Source organism: Bufo gargarizans, chromosome 3, assembly GCF_014858855.1.
Source record: "Bufo gargarizans isolate SCDJY-AF-19 chromosome 3, ASM1485885v1, whole genome shotgun sequence".
Taxonomy (NCBI): domain Eukaryota; kingdom Metazoa; phylum Chordata; class Amphibia; order Anura; family Bufonidae; genus Bufo; species Bufo gargarizans.
Genome location: NC_058082.1, coordinates 437,394,768 through 437,408,353, shown reverse-complemented (window position 1 = coordinate 437,408,353; position 13,586 = coordinate 437,394,768).

The following is a 13,586-nucleotide window of genomic DNA, read 5'->3' as shown; positions in this document are numbered from 1 at the left end:
CGCCCGACTTCAAGCGGGAGTTTGTAGTTCAAACAGATGCCTCGGGAGTAGGACTAGGGGCTGTGCTTTCCCAGGAGCTCAACGGGGAAGAGCACCCCGTGGTTTTTCTAAGCCGCAAGCTTACCCCAGCAGAAACCCGGTATAGCATTGTGGAGAGAGAGTGCCTCGCCATCAAGTGGGCACTCGAGTCTCTCAGATATTACCTTCTGGGGAGAAGGTTCCGTCTGGTGACCGACCACTCCCCTCTCCAGTGGATGAGTCGGGCTAAGGAGGGGAGCGCTCGGGTTACCAGGTGGTTCTTGTCCCTCCAGAACTTTAAGTTCACTGTTGAGCACAGGGCCGGCCGCTTACAGGGGAACGCAGATGCCCTGTCCCGGGTACACTGCTGTGCATGTGTTCACCCCCTCAGGCTTGAACAGTATGTTCAAGCCCTCAGGGGTGAACAAAGGGGGGGGATATGTAGGAGAGTCCCCGGAATAATAATGGACGGACGATACGTGCCACCAGAGGTCCTGGCCTCGGTGGAGTAAGAACCGGATCATTGCGGTTACAGCGGCGAATGCTGCTGGCGCAGCGTGTCCGGGCCGGTTCTTACTGGGAACAGGTAAAGAGTGGGGGGGTGCCTGTTCCCCACGGCCAGCCCAGGTTTTTGGTGGAGCTGGGCCTTTAAGAACCCAGCCTGCTGATGATGGGGGTGGGGTGTGTCTTGCTGAGCTGGAGATTTTCCACAGACAGAGTGAGTGCTGATGGAGGAGAGTCTGGGCGCAGCACACATTGAAGGATAGCCCTGGGACCTGTGGTGCTACAAGCCAAAGGGGCTCTGGCCTGAGGGAGACAAAGGCAGATAGCCTAGAAGCCTGCAGAACTGCTGTGGTCTGTCCAAAACAAGGTGACTCAAACCTGCTGTTTATTTTCTATGGAAGGACTTTTGTTCTATGCACTATGTGGATATGCACCTGTGTGGTCTGCACATTGCCTGTTATGCCGTTGGTGTGAATAAAGTCACAGTGTATCATAAAGACTGTCTGTGATTGCCTCAATACTGCCGCCGCTACCGTAGCCTACCACGAGCACATCCCCACAAGTCGTTACATATATTTAACAACAAGTAAGGGGAAGTAAGGAGGGGAGAATGTAAAATAAAAACTATAAGGAGGGGATGAAATAATAAAGGGGGAAAGTATAAACCGGAAGGCTCTCTAATGACACAAAATTCAATCACCCTGTATAGGTCGAATATAGAGTGTTGTAGGAAATGTAGATAAGTCTTAGTCTACATAGAATGAACCAAATCTCTCTCTAAGTCGTATCTGCATATAGGGTTCTCAGTCCTATTCCAAAGCCTGTATATAGGTTTCACGCAACTCATTCCAACCCCAACCTACATTGCAAGTGGGTCAGATCATTTCAGATATTTACTGAGTCTAAAACCTCAGAGTCTCTTACGGCCTGAGACCTTTTCCAGGGAAACCAAGTCTCTAGATATTTAGGTCTACTGCTATGGATTCATCCCACCATTTCCTCCATTCTGTGAAGCTGGTGCATTTTGTTAATCCACATTTTCAGATCTGGCAGAGAAGTGTCCCTCCATTTTATTGGGATAAGTAGTTTAGCTGTAGCGATCATATGAGTAGGGAGATCTGCCTTTGAAGGCCTGAAGTTAGTAGTAGGGATCCACAGCAGTACAAGCTCGGGAGAAAGAGTTATGTTTGTTGAACAAATGGCATTAATGGAACCCTCCACATCCTTCCAAAACTGTTTTATTAAAGGGCAAGACCACCAAATATGGATCATAGATCCCACCTCTGATTGGCACCTCCAACAACGATCTGAGGGGGAAATTCCTATAGAACATTAAGTACTCAGGGGTTTTGTACCATCTAGTAATGGTTTTATAGGAATTTTCTTGATAGCGAACACAAGAGGAAAAACCTTGTGCATGGGAGAGGACATATGTAGATTCTACCTCTGAGAGGTTTCTCCCTAGGTCTTTTTCCCACTGACGTAAAAAGTATGGTTTGTGTATAGCGAGTTCGGATAGCAAGTTGTTATATGTGACTGAGAGCGACTTCTTCAAAGTTGAAGGAAAGGTAGTGAAGTTTTCTAGCCAAGTGGATTCTAAAAACGTGTGGTCATATTTCTTGCATATGTTTTTAAAATCCCAGCTTTGCACCAGAGAAGGGGGCTTTCTACCCAATTTGGCATGAGCTTCTTCCAATGATAAGAATCGGTTATTCTCTGTTACTTCACCTATTCTGACATTACCCCATAAGTGCCACCAACTTTTATCTCCCCCTCCCACTTTGTCAAATAAGTAAGGTAGGACATTTAGAGAAGTTATTTTTGATATCTTGTTTACCCTTAGTGAAGTCACTGTAGAGTTACGATAGCAGACTAGCATGATTTTTGTCAGTGTGCACATTTTCTGGCAAAGCGCTAGCGGAGTTGTTGGTAGCCACATCAGAGCTTGTCTGTGTATACCTAAGAGAGTCCTCTCTATATCAAGGAAGGGAGCTTGTATTTTTTTCATTTGCCAAGAGCGCCCATCTAGCCAAATGAATGGCTCTGTTATACATGGCCATATCGGGTAATGATATACCACCTTTGTGTTTCTTCTGGGCAAGAAGTTGATAGGCTAGTCTGGGCCTTTTAGTTTTCCACAGAAAGGATGTAAATAATTGGGGCAAGACAAACGTGGCCAATAGGTTTTTCCTACCAAACCAGGACATGAAAGGCACCTTCAATGAGGAAACAAAGGATCTGGTCTTAGTAAGTAACGGGGTGTAATTGAGCCTGAACAGCAAATTCAAGTCCGCTGGGACATTGACACCCAGAAACTTGATTGCAGTTGTTGGCCATTTAAACGGGGAAGAACGTTTGAGTGAGTCTAGGATCTTATTTGGAATGTTAACCTGCAGGGCTTCCGATTTGGAGAAATTAATCTTAAAATTAGAGACTACGCTGTATTGGTCAAATAAGGACATAATGGCGGGGAGGGCTTCTTCAGGATTAGAAATTATGATTAGCAGGTCATCTGCAAATGCAGCAGTCCTGTGATGGTATTGGCATATGGAAACACCTTGAATTTTGTCTGATTGTCTAATTCTTAGGAGGAACATCTCTAAACACAAAATAAAAAGGGTGGGTGAGAAAGGGCATCCTTGACTAGTCCCATTTCTGATGGGGAAGGCATCCGACAGGGCACCATTAACCAATACCTGAGCCATGGGGCAGGAGTATAGTGAGAAGATGGCTGAGACAAATACCGGAGGTAAACCAAATTTCAACAAGGTAGCTCTCATGAAGTCCCAGTTTACCCTGTCGAATGCCTTCTCCGCATCAGTTCCCAGTAGTAGCAAAGGGGCGTTTGTGACATGGGCATTATGGATCAGGTGGATCAGTCTCCAAATATTGTGCTTCCCCTCTCTACCAGGGACGAACCCTACCTGTTCAGAGTCTATGAGTCTGCTCAGCACCGGGAAAATCCTATACGCCAACAGCTTAGACCACCACTTCAAGTCACAGTTGAGAAGGGATATAGGTCTGTAGCTCCCGCAGTCTTCTGGGTCCTTCCCTGGATGGATGGTCCTCCATATATCTATCAGACGCACTTCTGCCAATGCCATCATCAATTTCCCCATTTGTTTCTTATTGATATTGTTGGACCTTGGGGTGGTAATGTCAAGTGAGACATTAAGGTCTCCCCCTACTATTAGCATACCTTCTGAGTATTCTTTAATTTTCCTAAGTGTCTTTATTAGCCAGGGAATCTGACCCGCGTTCGGAGCATATATGTTAGCTATGGTGATCTTATAATTAAAAATAGTGCCTCGAATGATAAGTAGTCGCCCTTCTGGATCAATAAAGGACTTGGTCAACTTAAATGGGATTGATGAGCTAATAGCAATGGAGACGCCTCTAGAGGCAGATGAGTAAGTCACATGGAACCACTGCGCATATTTTGCTGTGGATAATGAGGGGATATGACCGTGGCGGAAGTGAGTTTCTTGCCAAAGGACAATGTCAGCTTTCTGTTTAAGCAACAGATAAAAAATTTGTCTTCTTTTTTGAGGGGTATTGAGTCCATTCACATTATGTGACAATATGTTTAGATTAGCCATAACCTACATGTGGAAGTGGGGGTTTTGAACCATCAAGAGCCTTGCAAATGTATAGAACTGGGGAAAACTGGTTTTTACAGTGAACCTTAATAATGAACAATGAGTAGTAAACAATTACTGACATTATCAATAATGTGGGTGGGAGCGTTCCACCCGGACCAGCCCCGCCCACCCCACCCAGTGGGCAGGGAGGGCGGGCCCGGCCCAGCGCAACACCCCACCTCTGCATGGATGGGAGGAAAGCCTTTGACATCAAGACTTGCTGCTTTTACACAACAGCATGATTTACACCTTATTGTGTAACGGGTGACTATAAATATTAAATTAAATAAAATACTACAAAGTATGAACCTAAGGTGGTGAGAAAGCAATATTAACTGCTCTAAACATCTTCAATCAGAAGTGACATGAAAATTTAGATAGGTATGTTTTAGGTACCTCTCCACTATATACAGGTCCTTCTCAAAAAATTAGCATATTGTGATAAAGTTCATTATTTTCTGTAATGTACTGATAAACATTAGACTTTCATATATTTTAGATTCATTACACACCAACTGAAGTAGTTCAAGCCTTTTATTGTTTTAATATTGATGATTTTGGCATACAGCTCATGAAAACCCAAATTTCCTATCTAAAAAAATTAGCATATTTCATCCGACCAATAAAAGAAAAGTGTTTTTAATACAAAAAAAGTCAACCTTCAAATAATTATGTTCAGTTATGCACTCAATACTTGGTTGGGAATCCTTTTGCAGAAATGACTGCTTCAATGCGGCGTGGCATGGAGGCAATCAGCCTGTGGCACTGCTGAGGTGTTATGGAGGCCCAGGATGCTTCGATAGCGGCCTTAAGCTCATCCAGAGTGTTGGGTCTTGCGTCTCTCAACTATCTCTTCCCAATATCCCACAGATTCTCTATGGGGTTCAGGTCAGGAGAGTTGGCAGGCCAATTGAGCACAGTAATACCATGGTCAGTAAACCATTTGCCAGTGGTTTTGGCACTGTGAGCAGGTGCCAGGTCGTGCTGAAAAATGAAATCTTCATCTCCATAAAGCTTTTCAGCAGATGGAAGCATGAAGTGCTCCAAAATCTCCTGATAGCTAGCTGCATTGACCCTGCCCTTGATAAAATACAGTGGACCAACACCAGCAGCTGACATGGCACCCCAGACCATCACTGACTGTGGGTACTTGACACTGGACTTCAGGCATTTTGGCATTTCCCTCTCCCCAGTCTTCCTCCAGACTCTGGCACCTTGATTTCCGAATGACATGCAAAATTTGCTTTCATCCGAAAAAAGTACTTTGGACCACTGAGCAACAGTCCAGTGCTGCTTCTCTGTAGCCCAGGTCAGGCGCTTCTGCCGCTGTTTCTAGTTCAAAAGTGGCTTGACCTGGGGAATGCGGCACCTGTAGCCCATTTCCTGCACACGCCTGTAGGCTCTGTCCACTGCTTCCGCAGGTCCCCCAAGGTCTGGAATCGGTCCTTCTCCACAATCTTCCTCAGGGTCCGGTCACCTCTTCTCGTTGTGCAGCGTTTTCTGCCACACTTTTTCCTTCCCACAGACTTCCCACTGAGGTGCCTTGATACAGCACTCTGGGAACAGCCTATTCGTTCAGAAATTTCTTTCTGTGTCTTACCCTCTTGCTTGAGGGTGTCAATGATGGCCTTCTGGACAGCAGTCAGGTCGGCAGTCTTACCCATGATTGCGGTTTTGAGTAATGAACCAGGCTGGGAGTTTTTAAAAGCCTCAGGAATCTTTTGCAGGTGTTTAGAGTTAATTAGTTGATTCAGATGATTACGTTAATAGCTCGTTTAGAAAACCTTTTCATGATATGCTAATTTTTTGAGATAGGAATTTGGGGTTTTCATGAGCTGTATGCCAAAATCATCAATATTAAAACAATAAAAGGCTTGAACTACTTCAGTTGGTGTGTAATGAATCTAAAATATATGAAAGTCTAATGTTTATCAGTACATTACAGAAAATAATGAACTTTATCACAATATGCTAATTTTTTTTGAAGGACCTGTAGTGGTTGGTTAGTATCAACATAACACTTTGAACATATAACCTTGAAAGATATCAATGTGGATCATCTGAAGACCTCCAGCAAACATACATATGCCCTCTCTGATGACATACCAGGGCGCATGTAGAGAACTAGTGAGAAAGAAATGTGGATATAACTGGAAAGTTCTCCGTTATTTTCAGGTGATCTGTCTGTTCTTGGGCGATTTTGGTTTCTTGACTACCTGCCATGTTGGAATCTCAGGCAGGTCAGGTATGCCCAGATCCTCTGGTACCGGCATCCACGACTGTACCTCCACAGGGTCAATACCAAGTTTGTCCCATGCAGTCGCTAAGTCCTGTGGTGTTCTGATGATGATCTGCTGACCTGCTTTTGAAGTTGCAAGGCCGAATGGAAATAGCCATTTTACTGGCAGCTTATGAGACCTCAGAGCATCTGTAACTGGCTTCAGAGCTCAGCGTTTTGCCAGTGTGCTGGACGCTAGGTCCTGGAAGAATTGAATGCGTGCTCCATTATAGGAGATGTTCTTGGCTTCTCTAGCAGCTCTTAAAATGGAAGCAGTGTCTAGAAAGTTCAATAATCCGCATATAATATCTCTAGGGGGGCCGTTCTCAAGTGGCTTAGGCCTCAGAGCCCTATGAGCCCTCTCAATCACAATCTGTGCGGCCTTCTCTTCCCCTATCATTGATGCAAAAATGGCGGTTACCGCGGTCGCGATTTCACCCGGAGGCACATCTTCTAGTACCCCTCTTATGTGGACATTATTCCGCCTACTTCTGTTTTCCTGGTCCTCCAGGTGGAGAAGTGCTGAGGTGAGATAGGTATTGTGGTCTTGTAAGACCTTTTGCACGGCCTCCCCGTGGCTAGTAATAGCTGCTTGCGTCTCTTCTAGCGCCATAACACGGCCCCCAATCTGCTTTACCTCTGTCTTTATGTCAGAAATATCTTTGTGCAGGGGCTGCAGCGCTTTGTAGAGTGTCTTCTTGAAGAAGGCCCTGGAAAGAGGTAGGTCCGCAGGCTCAGGTCCCTCCGACATTGCGCAGGAGCTCTCCCTATCTGACTATTCAGGCGGCACGGCGGCTCTGGCACCCTCCGGCGCCATCTTGGATCTGTGTGGCGGTGAATAACTTTGTTTTTTCAGAAAGTGATCCATCTCTGATTGCGTATGGCACGATTTTTGAGTGCCCTGTGCAGTATCACTTCTTTCTTTGTTGGTCTTCACCATCTTAGGGGGATATAACACCCGCTATACCGAAGCTGCAGCAGCGTCTGTGAGGAGCTCTGGGATCAGACGTCCATCCCGGCTCGCGGCTAGCTCTGCCCCCCCTTTTCATTGTGTAATACTGTTGAGGGGGCCCTGACCAAATCCTTTAGTCCTCCTCCTCCTGGATGGGCCCCTTCTGGGTCAGGCGACCAAAGCTGCAGCTTCCCCTATAGCTACGGCCCTGGTCTGCTTTAATCTGCAGGTGACCGTGATACAGCTCCACAGATTGTTTCCATCCGCATCTTTCTAAACAATCTGTAGCCTTAGTCTTCACCTTCCCATGTTGGGTCAGTGACCTCATCGTAAACCACCTCCTCTTCCACTTCTCCACTCTGCTCATCCTGCTGACTTGACCTAACCACAACCTCAGTGATTGGTAACTGTGTCTCATCATTATCCACCTCGTGAATGAATGATTGCTGTTCACCACCATCATCTTCTTGAGACTGTGAAGGCTCAAGAGGTTGGGAATCAGGGCACAATATCTCAGGTCCCTCTTCAAGCGTGCTGTGTGTGAGGGCCAAATGTAATAGTGGTGCTGGAAGAGCTCCTCGGAATATCCAAGTGTGGGATCACTCATTTGGCAAGCCTCTCCATGGTGGGACTTTCGAAAGTGTGCAGACCGACAAGGAGGGCAGGAGTGAAGACTGGGTGGAAGATGATGTGGAGGACAATGAGGTCCTTGACCCCACATAGAATCAAGGTCATGCGAGTGACCTGTGTAGTTTGGAGGAAGAGGCGGTGGTTGCACAGAGCCACCAGCACAGCAGAACAGGGAGCAGGGTGCAAAAGCTTAGTGGCGGTCCCCTAAATAGTATGCCTGCTACTGCCCACTGCAGCAAGGGACCGAGCACACCAAAGCCAGCTCCAAGGAGTTCTTCAGACAAGGTGCTGATGACAAGACATGAGTGATTTGCACGCTGTGCAATCAGAGCCTGAAGCGAGGCATAAATGTTCTCAAACTGATCTGCAGTGGAGTAGACACCTCAAAACCAAAGAAAAGGTCTCTGGCTCTTCCTGCTTCCACTTCTCCTGCAGTCTCTGTCTCTTCATCCACCTCTGGAGTGACAGTGCCACCTGCCACCCCGCAAACAGAGGATCTGCCAGCAACACCACGATCTCGGCCACCAAGCATCTCCACAATGTCCCACAGAAGCGTTCAGCTCTCCATCTCCCAAACACTGGAGCGGAAGAGGAAGTACCCCCCTACCCACCCATGATCCCTGGCCCTGAATGCCAGCATTTCTAAATTACTGGCATTTAATAATGCTGTCATTCCTTCTGGTGGAGACAGAGAGTTTTAAAAGCCTTATGGCGGTGGCTGTCCCACAGTACGTCATGTGCAGCCGCCACTACTTTTCCAGGCGTGCCATCCCATCCCTGCACAACCAAGTGTGGGACAAAATCAGGTGTGCACTGTGCAACGTCATCTGTGGCAAGGTGCCCCTCACTACGGATACGTGGACAAGTAAGCACGGTCAGGGATGTTATATCCCCATAACAGCACACTGTGTAAATGCAGTGGCGGCTGGGCCTGAGGCGGATAGCAGTTTGCTGCATGCCCTTCACCACCGAGGATTGCAGGGCGTTTCAGTTTGCCTCCTGTTGCTTCCTCCTCCTACTCCGCTTCCTCATCCTCTAACGGCTCCTCATCTGGTCAGCATAACACCTTCACTACAAACTTCAGCACTGCCAGAGGTAAACGACAGCAGGCAGTTTTAAAACGTATCTGTTTGGGCGACAAACTCCACACCACGCAGGAGCTGTGGACGGGCCTTGAGCAACAGACCGATGAGTGGTTGGTGCCAGTGAGCCTCAAGACCGGCCTGGTGGTGTGTGATAATGGGCAAAATCTCGTAGCAGCTCTGGGACTAGCCGGTTTGACGCACATCCCTCGCCTGGTGATTGTGCTGAATTTGGTGGTGCAGAGATTCCTTAAAAATTACCTGATATGTCAGAGCTGCTGTATAAATTGCGGTCCGTCTGTGCACGCTTTCGGGTTCTCACCCTGCTGCTGCTCGCCTGTCAGCGCTGTAGCGTAACTTCGGCCTTCCTGCTCACCGCCTCATATGCCACGTGCCCACAAGGTGGAACTCCACCTTGCACATGCTGGCCAGACCGTGCGAGCAGCAGCAGGCAATAGTGGAGTTTCAGCTGCAGCATGCACGGGTGAGTCGCTCTGAGGAACAGCACCACTTCACCAACAATGACTTGGCCTCCATGCGAGAATTGTGTTCCTTGTTGTGCTGTTTCGAGTACTCCAGCAACATGGCCAGTGCCGATAACACCATTCTCAGCGTTACTATCCCACATCTATGCCTCCTTGAAAAAATGCTGCTGCCAATGATGGAAAGGGATGTGGCACAGGAGGAGGAAGAGGGATAATTTCAAAAGGTCTACGACCAGTCATTCACAAGTGGCTCCAAGGGTGGATTCCTGCACCAACAAACGCCAGGTACACAATTGTCCAGCCAGGGCACAGTTCTGGAGGATGACAAGGTGGAGGATGAGGAGGAGGAGATGGAGTTGGAGGAACCGTGTTCACAGGAGAGTGGCACCCAAACCAGCTCATGTCCATCACTGGTGTGTGGCTGGGGGGAAACAGAGGACACAGACGGTACACCTCCCACAGAGGACAGCTTTTCATTGCCTCTGGGCAGTCTGGCACACATGAGCGATTACATACTGTAGTGTCTCCGCAACGACCACCGAGTTGCCCACATTCTAACTTGTGCTGATTACTGGGTGGCCACACTGCTGTGTGGAAAAGCTTTGTCAGCGCACCACAACAACCAGCACCACCAGCTGATATGGAACGTCTTAGCAGAAGGCAGCATTTCAGCAACGTGGTGGAGCAGTATGTGTGCACACGCCTACACGTACAGATTGACGGCTCTGCCCCCTTCAACTTCTGGGTCTCCAAATTGGGCACATGGCCTGAGCTTGCCCTTTACACCTTGAGGGTGCTGGCCTGCCCTGCAGCCAGTGTATTATCTGAACAGCAGGGGGCGATATCACAGAAAAGCGCAGCCGCCTGTTCACAACCAATGTGGACAAGCTCACGTTCATTAAAATGAACCAGGCATGGATCCCACAGGACTTGTCCATACCTTGTGCAGAATAGACATGTATACCAGCCTTAACCAGCAATTGTTATACTACAACGCAATTGCTCATTCTTGCATTTTGGATATTTCACACTATTTTGGAGTGTACCCTAATAAAAAAAATATATTAAATTAAAACCGAAAAACAGTGTTGGCTACCTCGTCCTCCTCCACCGCTGCTTCCACCTACACCGCTATGTCCACCACCATCCCAAACTCCTACTCCATATGGACCTCCACCTCATAAATCAAGTTTATTTTATTTTTTTTGTACTTATTTTATTTTATGTAATTTTACTAATTTGTCTGTTAAATTTTTGGGTGAAATTCACCAATTTTTGGGTGTGATATACCACTGCTCTACTTAGTAGATAGGTAAAAAAAAAAAAAATCACTAACTTGTCTGTTACATTTCTGGGTGAAATTCGCAAATTGTTGGGTGTGATATACCACTGCTATACCTAGTAGACAGGTAAAAAAAAAATCACTAATTTGTCTGTTATATTTCCGGGTGAAATTCACCAATTGTTGGGTGTGATAATCCACTGCAATACCTAGTAGACATGTAAAAAAAAATAATGCACTAATTTGTCTGTTATATTTCCGGGTGAAATTCTCCAATTTTTTGGTGTGATATACCACTGCTCTCTACCTAGTAGACAGGTTAAAAAAAAAAGATCACTAATTGGTCTTTTACATTTTCGAGCGAAATTCACCAATTTGTTTGGTGTGATATACCACTGCTATACCTAGTAGACAGGTAAAAAAAACATTGTCGGGTTGTAATAATTCAATTAAGAATTATTAATTATGGTCATAAAAATTATTAATCATAAAAAAATTAAATTTTTATAATTTGTCATAAATTCTAAAAATCATGACCTGGTGAATTGTAGACAACCTAATTGATACAATTCACATCTGAGTCCGACTATTTCCTCAGATAAATAAGTTCTTTTTGACGTGAGATGACGTTAATGATAAAACATGTAGTTCTGCATTATACAATAATACACAGGTTTATAAAAATATGCAGATTTATTGGTTATAAGATTATAAACATATATAAGTAGATAAACACAATGATACATGCAAATGAATATATATAGCGTTAATATAAAACATTACAAGCTTAACAATACATGTGAGAGGAAATAACTTGTCACATTATAACAAAGCTATTATTAGGTTAGGATATCAAATAGGAACATAATTTATATATTACCTCTGTTGGAGGAAACCTCATGATATCAGGACGGGCATGTCTAATCCTAGACATCAATATGGAATGCTAAATACATTCTTCCCCCCTCTAACCAACTACACATCACATGACTTCAGGCATGGGCAAATCCATTCAAGGATATAGCTTAGAAGAGATAACTGTATCCTTCCGCCCCATCCTGGACTATTTTCACATATATAACTTTGGTAAGACTATTAAGACAAATGACAGGGATATATGATCTTTGCTAGACCATATCTTAATTGGAAAGGACTTGAAATAAGTCTTTCCTGTGGGAAACCATCACTTAGCTTGGCGAAGAATGTTCTATCAATATATATATATATATATATATATATATATATCTATCTAAGCAATTATTTAATGCTCTGCTAGATTATGAGTCTTGATTCTTCTGCAGGTAGAATGAAGTCTCACAATATCCTAAAACTACATCTCAATATGGAGATGATCAATTAATTTAATTATGTATTTATTCGCCAATCTAGATGGTATAATTTCACCCACACTATCAAATTAGTCTTAATAAAATGAAATATCATTTTCTGTGTCTCTTACCAAGTTCTAGTAGGAATCTCACTTCTGCTCCTAGGAAAGCTGGGTGGTCCATCATAGCACATCTCACCATGGCTTCCATCTTGATAGACCCCTCTAGACAGCTTTACTTCTCTTTCCTCTCTTTCTTGTGTGTGTCTCTGTCCTTTTTCATGTCTCTCCTACCATCTTTTTATCCTATCTTAGAAAGGGCTTGGCCAAGTTTTATCATTAACTAGTGACCTCACTTTATAATTAATAGAACCTCCCTCTAGGGAAAAATAGACCCTAGATCTTTGTTACCCTAACACTAGATGGCACTAGTATTCCATACAAAAATCAAAGCACACATTTATTTCTCTTATTTATATAATCGCAATAAATGTTATCTAAGGTTTCAGACAAAACCTTGAGAAGATCTTGAAGAGACAATGAGTTTTATACTTGGTCAACTAACTTGTGTATCCTTAAGTCTTTTGACCAGACTTGATTAAATCAAGATAAATAGGGCTATCTCAATTCATTGTTCTTGGAGGAGACAGGGTTTGTTCATGATCACCTGTGTCCACATTTCTCCATTCCAGGAAATAAATAATTAATTTGTGTGTTACACTGAGACAGATTTTAAACATGACAGAGGAGTTTATACCTCGTTTCTAATCTTAAAACTGAATATATCTATGAGGACTATACTCTTATATATATACTATATATTCAGCACACCTATTAAAATTGATAATATAAAATCAATCTACTCCTATATTGATTAATATAAAAACCACAAAGAAAGATTAGAGTCTTTCTATTCACTAAAATCATCAGAACTCGAATACATTGTCTTATCTAGGCCTTCTCAAGACATACAAAATTGTAACTATAGTGGAGCATGGCTCTTAAAGGTAATGAACATCCATCTTGACTAAAAATGAATTGGATATCAATGTATTTACCTATGAAAAGGCACGACAACATTCAATAATTTGTCTGTTACATTTTCGGGTGAAATTCAGCAATTTTTGGCTGTGATATAACCCTGCTCTACCTAGTTGACAGATTAATATATTTCACTAATTTTTCTGTTACATTTCTGGGTGACATTCAACAATTTTTGGCTATAATAGACCCCTGCTCTACCTAGTAGACAGGTTAATAAATTTCACAAATTTTTCTGTTACATTCTTGGGTTGACCTTTGACCATTATTGCCATGAATAAACCCCTGCTCTTCATAGGTGACAGGGAACAAAATTTTTAAAAATAATCTGTTCCATTGGTGGGTG